This window comes from Sipha flava, unplaced genomic scaffold (genome assembly GCF_003268045.1).
Source record: "Sipha flava isolate LNK unplaced genomic scaffold, YSA_version1 124_pilon_pilon, whole genome shotgun sequence".
Taxonomy (NCBI): Eukaryota; Metazoa; Arthropoda; class Insecta; order Hemiptera; family Aphididae; genus Sipha; species Sipha flava.
Genome location: NW_020271750.1, coordinates 1,615,351 through 1,627,504, shown reverse-complemented (window position 1 = coordinate 1,627,504; position 12,154 = coordinate 1,615,351). Strand labels below are relative to the sequence as shown.

The window sequence follows — 12,154 nt, the reverse complement described above, 5'->3', positions numbered from 1 at the left end:
TGTCAATGTTGAAAAAAAATATTTTCTTCGTCTCCGACCTGCGGTGGATGATAACTGTTTGGAGTATATTCAATTCTTCCAATAATTTTGTAGGCACGTTTTCATTTAATTTAACATACGAGTATAACCTATAGCTCATGGACATATGCTGTTGGAATGTTGTTGTTTTTTCTCACTTTTTTTTCAATTTTTATCAGAAGAGTTTCGAAATCAGAATAAATTACTATCGGATCGCGTCAATTCTTATTCTATGTTTCTAATCCTAGCATTTTACTGAGTAATTATCTGCATTTGATTTGGTTTCATCAGTATTAAAAGAAGGCGATTCTCAAAAGGGTTGCCACTATTGTATAACGTTTCATAGATGGTTATCCTGGTTTTATCTCGCGTAATATTTTTCTCTGCCTGAAATTCGTAGAGAAATTATAGTTCTATTTATAGAAACAATCACGATCACCCACTCAAATGTTAGCGTCCTTATTTTACCCTTAATCGTGATTAGTCAATAAAGAGTTGTATCCGTAGTATATTTATTAAGAATCATCTCTTCTAAATATTGACGAAACTGGAAAAAACGCACTCGTATTACTCAGTAAAACCTTTCCAAAGCTCTTCATACCGTAAGCAATTTAAACTTCCGAGCAAATTTAGTAAATCATTGCTATTGGAACGATGAACTTTGTGTGCGAATATTGCAACGCATTTATCTTTAAAAATGAAGCTCCTGGATTGTGTTGCACGAGGGGTCAAGTCAAATTGACACCATCGGTACCGCAACCAGAGCCACTACATTTATTGGTTTCCGGAAATGGGACAGATCCTAGACATTTTTTGATCTATATCCAGCAATACAATAATTGTTTTTAAATTACGTAATTTTAGCTTTGTGCAAACAACGATTCGGTGAAAAGACCATTTGTGGAACAACTTCAAACATTTTATTTATAAACATAACTAATCTGTTGCATTATTCATGACTGCTATGGACCACATGCCATCTGATAATCACAACATTTTATTTTATTCAAAGCTGATAAAACGCCTGCAGGATAGGACGCGAGACGTTTTAATTCGCCAACAATTGACAAAGTGGCAATTGTCGTCGTGGGTGAACGTTTAGAAAACCGAGATATTGTTTTACATCGACGTAGCAATCAACTGCGGCGTATGCCCAAAACACATCGATCATATGATACGTTACAATCTTACATCAGTTACAAAGTCTATTCTTTAAATAATGAGCGAAATCGATATCGCGTGAGATATTGTATTTTTAAACGGACGTGTTTGATATTTCCGGTCTACGGTGTATGACGAATTAGTGTGATAGCTTAAGTTCACTTTGTGTCACGAATTTCGCATATCAATAATATTGCACTAAATGTTGTTTACGAACTCGAATCCGAATTTCATGCGTATAAAAATTACCTTTATAACAATGTTACATCGTGTGCGTGGTGCTGGCTTATCCTAAGGCACTCGAATCGTGAACAGTAATCCACACGGCTTTTTTCCTTTGTTAAAAAAATAAAAGAACCAACCGAGCACCTCGGGTTAAGAAGAGAAATTTTTATTTAATGATATTTTTCTCATAGATTGTTGTATTATCATTACCATCGTTATAACTATAGTAGTGTTGTAGTATATCGTTTTTATTTTCTTAAATCTTAAATTTCAGTAAAAATCATTGTAAAAGATGTACTCGCGTTTGTAAATTACTTAAAAATAAACAATAGCATACGGAGGGCGTAGTACCTGTTTCGTGTACGAAAAATATAATAACAATAATATAATAATTATAATGGGAATAATATGTTTCGTAGTACCCACGACCAGCGTTGTTTCGTTGTAATAACAAAGCACAGATCTCTCCGTAATTGCACACATTCCGTGCAGAGTGGGGTTACGGATAAATTGGCGAGAGACAAACGTCTTATTATTTATTCTTTGGAGAATTGAAAGGGTAGCTAGCGGAGGTCCACGGAAAAAAATAGAAACAAAAACCGTTTGTAGTGGCGGGAAGAACACGGCACAGGTTGTTAAGAGTGGCAATAAATCAAGACGGTTTTACGCGGGTCGGCAGCGTAACGGTCTCCCTCGCGGCCGTCATTGGCCGTAGCACCGGAGCACCTACCGAACGAAACTAATTTCCTGCGGGAGCTTTCGCGTGCACTCGGTTTTATTATTTTATTTTGCATTTCAACCGTACACGTATCGCATACGTACCCTGTACACACGAGTGTGTGCCACGGAAAAGCGGTGAACGCGTTGTTGTGTTGGCGAGCAATCAATTTACGAACGGTAAAAAATTCGATTACGACCGTGTACCGTACGACCGGTAACCGAATGGTTTCAAACGCCCGACGGTTATAGTTCAACGCTCGTAAAGATTATTACGTCCAATCGCCTACCCGGAATAGACATATTTATCGACAACCAGTCGGATTGTTGAAAACTAATCATTTCCACGTAGATTTACTATACAATCGAGATTGATTTGATTTTCACTCGGTAAAACGTTATGCATATGAAGTCGAATTAGTTAGAAATCCACTGCACACAATGTGTCACGCTGTGCTATGATGATATTGTGTTGCGTGCCGGTCACGTTAATTTAAGCTTAATCATTTATTCTACCAACGTTTGCTAGCAAAAATGTTTTAAATGAATCTTATGTTTTTTTATCTTTTTTTTCTTCAAAGCTTTTATACGAACTCGTCAATGTTTTCTCGGACCGTGTCTTAAGATATATTATAAAATTATAAATGGCGAAAAAAAACGCGATTGCAAAAACGTAAAAGTGCGATTGAAAACTTCGCGCACCGCTCGAAAGAATCGCGTTGGGAACGCGATCGTAACCCGTTACGCAGAACACTTACGGTGTAAGAACGCGCGTGTTAAAATCGAAATCAGGAAATATTTCAGAGCGCGATATCGTAAAATGGTGCAATCAGGACTACGCGTTAAGCTATTTTATACAGTTATAAAAGAAAAATTATAATTATACATTTTTTATTTTATGTTGATCCTCAAAATCTTACCACCCTGGGACGATTGCTCCCCCCCCCCTGACTCCTGTTAAACACGGCTCTGGGTGCAATGATGTTCTAGCCGCGCGTATCGTCGTGAACAATCCGTGTGACGTATTAGTCAGCTTATAAGTTTTCTTGGAGATTAACTGTCAACCACGAGGGAGAGAGAGAGAGAGAGAAAACCTTGTACGCGTTGTGGCCGTTCGTATCATCAAACACTCGTCGCGCTACGCAGCTGCGATTCTTCGTGCAGTATCGTCCCGCAATATCGATAATAAATATCACGTCACGCGTCCGAAGACGAATCACCTATTGTTATTTACGTAATGGCCAAACGATATCTTGCGCCCTCGCACGTCCAACGAAAACGTTCGTTTGTTTTGGATTGTTTGTTGCTGCGAGACCGCCGTTTTGCGCACGGACCACCGACCGGCCGAAAACGATCGCACGTCGTCGCCGCCGCAGAACAACGCCCGAGGACTTGGAATCTTCGACCGCGCGTGAATCGGTAATGCGACGCCGTCGCACGATCAATGTTCGGCACCATCGGCAAAGTTATACGACTGTTTGGCTCTGCAAACTTATCCCCTCCCGACCACTTATAATACAAATGTCAAACGGGGTTAGGGGTAATTGTATAGATTACAGTTTGTTTGTACGTAACTGTACACGGTTGGGAAAATTATGATTGAATTTAATCGGTAAACATCTACGTCTAACTGATTCATCCGAACGAATACAACATTATTTGACGATGTAATTAGAACACAGAAGTCGAGAAGTCCAATAGTGCTACTTTACTAAATAAAAAACGAATACTTGGTTGGGTTAGGTTTGTTGCGTATACTATAATATACCGTTGAAATATCAACGAAACAGTTTATTTTGATGAGCATATTTTTCATACTCTTAAAACGTCATTTTCTTCCCCCCAGGATAAATACCTCTCTATCCCGTATGTTTTTATTTCACTACGTTGAACAAAGTTAACGGAGTAACGAAAGATAAAAAAATATATATATATATACATATATATACTACGCGGAATCAACGACATATCGCGTACACAACGTGTAGTGATAACCATACGCAAAACTGAGGTTCGGGTCAACTATTCAATATAATATGGTATAGTTCAGTGGTTCTCAAACTTTTTTGCCCGCGGAGCCCTTATGTTTTCAAAAAATTTACTGAGCCCTGAAAATCAGGAATTTATATTCAAGACAACAATAATTATTAATATTTCAGATTAAGAAAAAGACACAGTTCTAAATTTCATTTTTTTTAAAGTTCGGATTTTGTCATTTGCTGTGAAGACTTTGACCATTTTACATAGTATTTATAAATTTACTTCATTTAATTTTATAAAACTACCAGCCAAGTTATGAAGTCATAATAACCAAATTTTATCAGAAGTCTTAATTGTAAATAAAATTGGTGTCACTAAAACGTATAACTCATAATTCAGGTTACCAGTGTTTTTCCTCAATAACTAAGAAATGTAATAATATTTAAATTTAGATAATTAATATATTCCCACGGAGCCCCAAGACTTCTCTCGCGGAGCCCTAGGGTTCCGCAAAGCACAATTTGAGAACCACTGGTATAGTCCAAACGGCAGTGTAAAAATTTGGCACTGTAAATCTACTCGGAAATCACATGAAAGTTGTATTAATATTATTATGTTTTATCGTTAATAAAATATGGAACACAATTCAGCATTTCGACGAAAAATCATTTATACTGCTTATCTACTCCTAAGAAACAGAAAATCCTTAAAAATTCGAATTTAAAACAACCCTCGTTATGGCTTTTGCAAACGTAAATAAGATGGAGCAATATTAACAATATGACAACCGACTCACCATCAGCCTCTGCTGCGGTCGATAATCGAATTTTTTTCACACCGATTCGCTGTGTCAGCTACAAGTCCGCGCGCAACTACTATTCGTACTATTCGCGTGAATCAACTGTGGTAAAAATGTTATAAAATCACATCAGAGATGATAGAGAGACTGCTGTCGTCGTTTAGTTTTTAATAAGTTTGTGGGATTGGCCGATAAATTATTATTTTAGTGGCATCGTGTTCTACGATGGACCACGAAAAAGCGGTTTTTTCTTTTTGGTTTAGTCCTTGCCCAGAAGTCACAAAAGTACCACCATTAAGATGACAGTTCACGACAAATGATCAAATTACAAACAGGATGTTTGCATACATTGTTATTGCAGATCTTCTAGTATTCTGATACATTTATTAAAACTGTATTGATTGATAAAATCGTCGTTAGTATTTTGTTTTTGTTTCTAATTTACGAATATTTCTCGACGCCAGTGAAACACATTGAATTTAGAGAGTTTCTGATAAATCATAATGACACCGGTAGCAAAGCCCTGAAATAAAAACTTAAGCTAGATGTTTTTGCTGAAAATTGTTATCGATTTCAACAGATTGAAAAATGTTAACTAATATTTGTTGTTATCAGTGAACAATATTTTATTTTTTCCATATGATCGACGATATGAAGATTTTTTTTCATTTTAGATATATTTTTATTGTTTCATTGAAAGCGAGAAATTAGGAAAACTTTATGTCATTGTGTCCAGTTATAACTTAGTTACAGTACAAGTCAAATAGATATTAAAAGTTTTGTAATTATGATTTTGTTTTAAACTCTTATTTTTATTTTGGTGGGAGGATATTTTACTTCTTGCATCGGCGCCGGTGCCGTAGCTGATTGAACACAAAATAAACCATTTAGCGTGTTATCAAATTAATTAGTCAACAGTGAAATGAAAATCTAAATCGAACAATGTTCAGGATTACATTAAAATATAACGTTTTAGTTCACGAAACGTCATCGTTTAGAAGTTCTGGTAGTTAGACCGAGCGTCCGTTGTCAGTTTGAACGTCATGCGTTCTGTCAACCTCCCGTAAAAAAAAAAAAAAAAAATTATCACCCGAAACACGATTGTGAATCATAATTTTTTAAGCGGATTATTTCCTCTGAATAGTTAATATTACCGTGACTACGTGTTCTTTAGCTGATGACGTAACGATTATTCCCTCTCGTACCTATCAGTCAAAAGGTTAAAAAAAAAAAATAATAATAATAAATGAATAAAAAAAGTTGAAATACGACTATATTTATATAAAATAAAACATGACGCATGGACAATAAAGGCGTCTGCTGTAAGGGTGATTTCGTGAGGAATAGAAAATCGGTAAAATCGATCGAGTTTATATTTATGACCAAAAGCTTTATATATATATATATATATATATATATATATATATAAAAAAAAAGCAATATATTAAGCGAGGTTTCTGTAGTCCATAGTCTTATCGGGTTTACCGGGGTAGTATCGCATCGAGACCCTAAGGATTCTTTAGAGACACTTGGTCGTGTCATAACACATTTTTCGTTGGATTAAAGCGTATTGAACATTAATGACATTTTCCTTCCTACCGTGTCAATGAAATATATGAGAAGTGAGTTTTAATTTTTATTGTGTCTACTCGCTAATCGCGTCATGCTACGACTTTCAATGTTGCAACGATGGAGGTGTAGTACGTGACCGTACACTTCCGTCACTCTTAAACGTAGATTACTGGTGACTATTTTTCCACCGCGTAACTGTACAAGACTGTAACAAAAGTGTGTAACACATTCGTGCGCCAACATATCGGTTCTTGTTAATCTCGTGTGTAATGGGCTTTGGAATGCCTTTGAACTTTCAATGAGGCTCAAACTCGAATTCGGATAGGATTGATAACTCTGTAGATCACATTGCACGTGTGTTTGTCTTGCACATATCAATACGCTTTTAAATAAATTCATCCAATTGAGCACGGTAAAATGTCGTTCTTTAAATTTTTTGTACCAGTTATACAAAAGTACTTGTTAAGTATTTAATAATCGATTTGACCGGATTATTCTCTTCAAAAAAATTGCATACCAGAATGAAAAACAATAATAATAAATTAATAAATAGTTGTTCTAATAATACATTCGCACTTGACATTTTGAAAGAGAAAATGTTCTTTGATACCGACCATCATCGATCTGTTCTAGCAGATCACAAACGTATCACGTTGTACGTATAAGAGATAAAGAATTCGTATATTCTACTGGTGTTTAGTTATTGTCACTTTTGTCATCGCTGACCTAAAATATAGTTCACGGTGTTATCGACGGAATAAATTCAAAGATACATTAAAATACCGTCACGCGACTAAGATCAATCGAACATCTCACGGTACACACTTTTACGCGTGTATGTGGATTTTATTAAACATTTTTAATAACACAAAATATTGGGCACTTATCGATAAAGAGCTATACAAGTGATTTTCAGTCTCGAATTTGACTCAAAAAATTTAAAACACCTCTTGTTAGTTTTCTGAATTTTTCCGATAACGTTTGAAAAATTAATCATTTTATCGTCGTACATCATCGTGTTTAAATAATACTTAAAACATGAATTGTCACTCCGAACTAGTAATAACCACTGCCTATATTACTTATGGCGAGACCCAGGTAGTTGGTGGAAAATAAAATAAGATACTCCATGTGATCCAACCCCGTTTCGTTGTATCTGATACAATGTTGTACACAACGTATTTGCTAAAGTATTTATCATCCAATAATCATCCCGTTAATACGATTTTACGAGGCATAATAAAATAAAATAATGGTTTTTTTTTTTTTTTTTGAGAATAAAAAGTACTGCATCACTTTTTATTTTCCACTTCTTCCCTATTTCTCTTTTTCCCTTTGTATATATATATATATATATATATATTGTATATCTACGTGTGTGTATGTGTATGTATGTAACTGTTCTGGATTTTAACAAAAAGGTAATATAACAGAATAGTAGAAAGAACAAAAACTTCATATTCCTTTTTTTTTCCGTAGAGTGTACACGAATCGCCATTGTATACTTGCTATTGTTTTAGAAGGTTCTCAAGAAATGTATTATACACATATATATTTTTTCTATCTAATAATTAAAAATACTAGAGCCGCAGATAAAAAAAGCTCAATTTACTGAACACAGGTTTGTGTGCTGATATCAACATATTGTTTATGTTCGAAATGTATGTTACATTGTTAAAATAAAATACTATAGCTTCGAGTAAATGTACTATGCACTATGAATTTCTCCCGAAGACGCTTTTCCACGTTAAATATAAATATTCATACCGAAAACTTAGCGTTGTGTGAGAATAACACGTTTTTGAATTTTTCATCATGTTGGTCTGAAAATTATACACCATACTCGTATGTACCATTCCAAATATATATTACTGATTTTTCAAAACTTTAAATCGAATTAGACTTTGAACGTTATCAAGTTAACCCGTAACTTTCGACGTCTCGAGAAAATATTTATTCCCTTGAAACTTGATTACACTTGACGTATTATTTATTATAATGATAAATCGTTCTATTTTTCTAGAATGTTGTGAACATAGGTGATTAAATCCTCTATTATCTAATATTAGATGAATACGGAAGAACGCACTATATGTGTACTTCAAGGCGGTGTAATCGTTCAAAATTCATTTACAGCTACTTTGATTACAAAAAAATCCCAGGAGTTCCATAACGTTTTCTACTGTTATAAAATATATATTCATGTTTGAATATATTATCGGGATGTACCCACTATTCCATTATTTATTTTTTAAGTAAAAAAGTTAAACTTCAGTTAAAATATTTATTTATTTTTTTTTCTTCAGATACGTTTACAAAATAAAGCGTAAAAATATAATCGTTTTAATGTCATATAATTTTGAATTATATTGTTGTTATTATTAACGTGCACCCATTAAATATTGTAATTTTATTACTTTAAATTTTTTCCGCTTATATTATGAACGATTTAATATTATATTTTGTTTAAATTATTAATCTAAACAATATTGTTTGATATGGAATTAAAGTACAAAAAATATAAATAATAATAATAATAATAATAATAATAAATAAATGACCAAAAAAATAAAACTGAAAAAATATTATAAATGTGTGTTTATTATTTTCCTTAAGAATATGACACAATGACAAATTATAAACGATAACTATAATATAATAAATAGCATACTAAAAAATTTAAATAACCGTAATATTTAAATGTCGCAGAGCTATACTATACCTCACCACCCACCCCGATAATTGCGCAATTTTACATACACGACGGATACATCTACAAAAATATTGTATTTTCTTTTTCTTTTTTATCATCAAAATGTATGAGTTTATGTAACTATTTATCTAATACGATACTATTTGGTTAGCGAATTGAACATGTGTTGGTTATTATACTCATTTTCAATGAATGCATTGATATCAATATGAACACACTTTTTAAACAATTTCAAGTTTGGTTGCCAGTAAAATATATTTTTTTCGCTTCAATTTGAATACATAATTACGTATAAAATAAGGTGCATACCATTCATAAATTAAATAAATATATTCGTACTAAAGATAGTTTCGACAGTCATAGCAAGGAGTCTAGATATTTCAGTTTAGCATAAGAAAAAATGATTGAACCTCATGGATATCAAATTTTATTTTTAAACAGTGTTATGTAGATATAAAAATTGTCATTAGGATGAACGATTTTGGTAACCGTAGCTTTCTCAAATGTTCTCTTTAAGAAGGGTTTCCTTATTTATAGTTCAAAAAGCACTTTTTCTTTTTCTCGTAAAACAATGTCAAATTCCTATTATTATTCAGAAAATTGATATAATTTAACAGTATTATTGTAACACAAATTTTATATAAGTCAAAATATCATATCTAATAATTTAATATACGTTGTTCCCTTTTTTTGAACTCAAACTATACTTCTAAAAAGTGTAATTTTACCTAGACGTTTACTGTACATCGATTTTTAAATGCTTGATAGCCTAACCTCATACACATTCCCGGTAAATGCTCGGGGGTGGTTATCGTCACTTATTCATAAATGTGTATTTAAATATATAATATATATACATATATATATATATACATGACTGTACAATAGCTATATTATAACTTATTGATGCAAATTTATTAAACCCAAGTGCAGTGGTTCCTAATTGGTGGTCTGCGTTTTTCAGGCGTAGTTTCAGGGAGGGGGAGAGAGCCATGGCCACCCCAGTTCTAAGAATTCTCTTAAGTACAACTATTTCTCAATTGTATCAATATTTAAAAACATTACTATATAGACAACTTTACCAGTAAGCGTCGATAGAGCAAAAAAAAAGTTTTTCAACTTTAAGAAGAGTAAAATTATGATTCTGTTGGATAATGACTGGCTGTCCGATTTATGTTTAATTAATGAACCAGAGATATTGATATGTATAATAACATATATGAGGTTTTAGATACTTTTGCTATGACGAAAAATAGACGCTTAGATTTTTTTTATAAAATGTGTATTTTTTTAAAAGTTGTGTGATGTGTTGATGTCAAGGGATTCCGTGGTTGCAAAGTACTGAAATTATTTTTTCTTTTTGTTTTATTTTATTGAAATCATTAAATTTGTAGTCGTTTGAAATGTTGGGTATTTTTCTGACTATTTTTTCAAACTTTATTTTGGGCAACGTATAAATGTGAACAAGCTTTTTCTACCTAGTTACGTTAAAAAAAAATATCGTTATAAACTTAATATTGTCACCGATTTAAAAATGAAAATATCAAACACGTTGCTGGATTTGGACGATACTATGAAGAAAAAAGAAAGATTTTAATAAACTCGAAAATCAATGCGAAAATTAATTTTATTAACTCATAATTAATTTGAAAATGGTTATTGTAATAATGTTTTTTGTAAAGTCAAAAATTTAATCAAATACATTTTTTTAATAAGTATCTATTTACAAAAAAAGGACTACCAAAATAGTTTAAGTATTAGCTAGGAGTCCGTAGATTTATAATAATTGGGAATCATTGTTTTAGTATACACATTTGTATTTAGTTACATTTCTACTTTTTCTCGAGACATAAAATTCAATATGTTTAAAATTTTGGGTAAAATTCGTGAAAATAGTTAAATTTAATATGAAAATTTTAATTTTTGTTATTTTTGAACTAATAAAAGTTCGGGTGATTTTGTTTGGTGATATGTGCAAAAAAAAAAAAAAATAATTAAAAATATCGTCATAATTATCAACAATAACGAGAAAATAATTTTTCAACTCACGCTAATGATCACCAACACGCGACAGAAACAAATGAATAAAAATAAAATAAAAATATTGAAAACTATTTGTACAACTGTTGAACGTAAAACGATTGAAAATAATTATAAAATTACTGTCGAGCTTCAAACACTTCTAGGTACATTCACATGACATAAATGCTTTTCGAAAATCTATGTATCGAGAATGACGCAACAATTTACCTATCATTTAATTATCTAAAGTGATGGCTTTAGCTATCGTGTGGCCCTGTGAGGCACGTGATTTGTGATGCTCCTACTACCGTATTGGGGGTATTCATTTATTTTTAATTAGGTTCAAAATTATGAATTTTTAATGCTTTTTAGAGCAGATAACCATCATTGCCGCTGTTTAGCGACTATAGATTGCATATACAACCTCTGATGCATTTCAGTTTTTTTTTTTATTCAAAGAGTCGTTTGTTTTTTCGTTTATATAATTAATTAATTTAAATAAAATAGCTGTTAGGATATATAAACAATCTATAAATAAAACAAAAAGTTAAATAGATTAAGAATAAAATATAATATTAACACAAGGTACAGTATGAATCTGTATTTAAATTACAGTTATGGTTACATATGTTTTCAAAAATAAACAATTCTACTTTTTTTCTGACTGAAGTCTTCAATCAAATGCTCAAAAGATATCACAAAAGCGTTATCACCTTATAATACAAATAAAAATTACCATTTTATTTATTTTCTTATCAATAAAAAATGTTGGTTTAAGAATTATTTAGAAAATTATGACTATGTGTTCTCAAGAAGTACAAATTCATTATAAAAATATTTTAAATTCTGGGTGAAGCGAAGAATCTTATGATTTTACAATTATGTTAATTATTTTTTTTTCTGTAAATAATTCACTACGCGCTATCGACGTAGTGTTTAATTGGCTG

The 12,154-nt window shown here is 32.1% G+C and overlaps 1 protein-coding gene across 2 annotated transcripts in view; it reads right to left on the bottom strand.

The window, feature by feature from the left end:
• LOC112694202 (chaoptin) overlaps positions 1-12,154 on the bottom strand; it is a 104,651-nt gene that overhangs the window by 53,616 nt on the left and 38,881 nt on the right. The gene's annotated exons all lie outside the window — the stretch shown is intronic.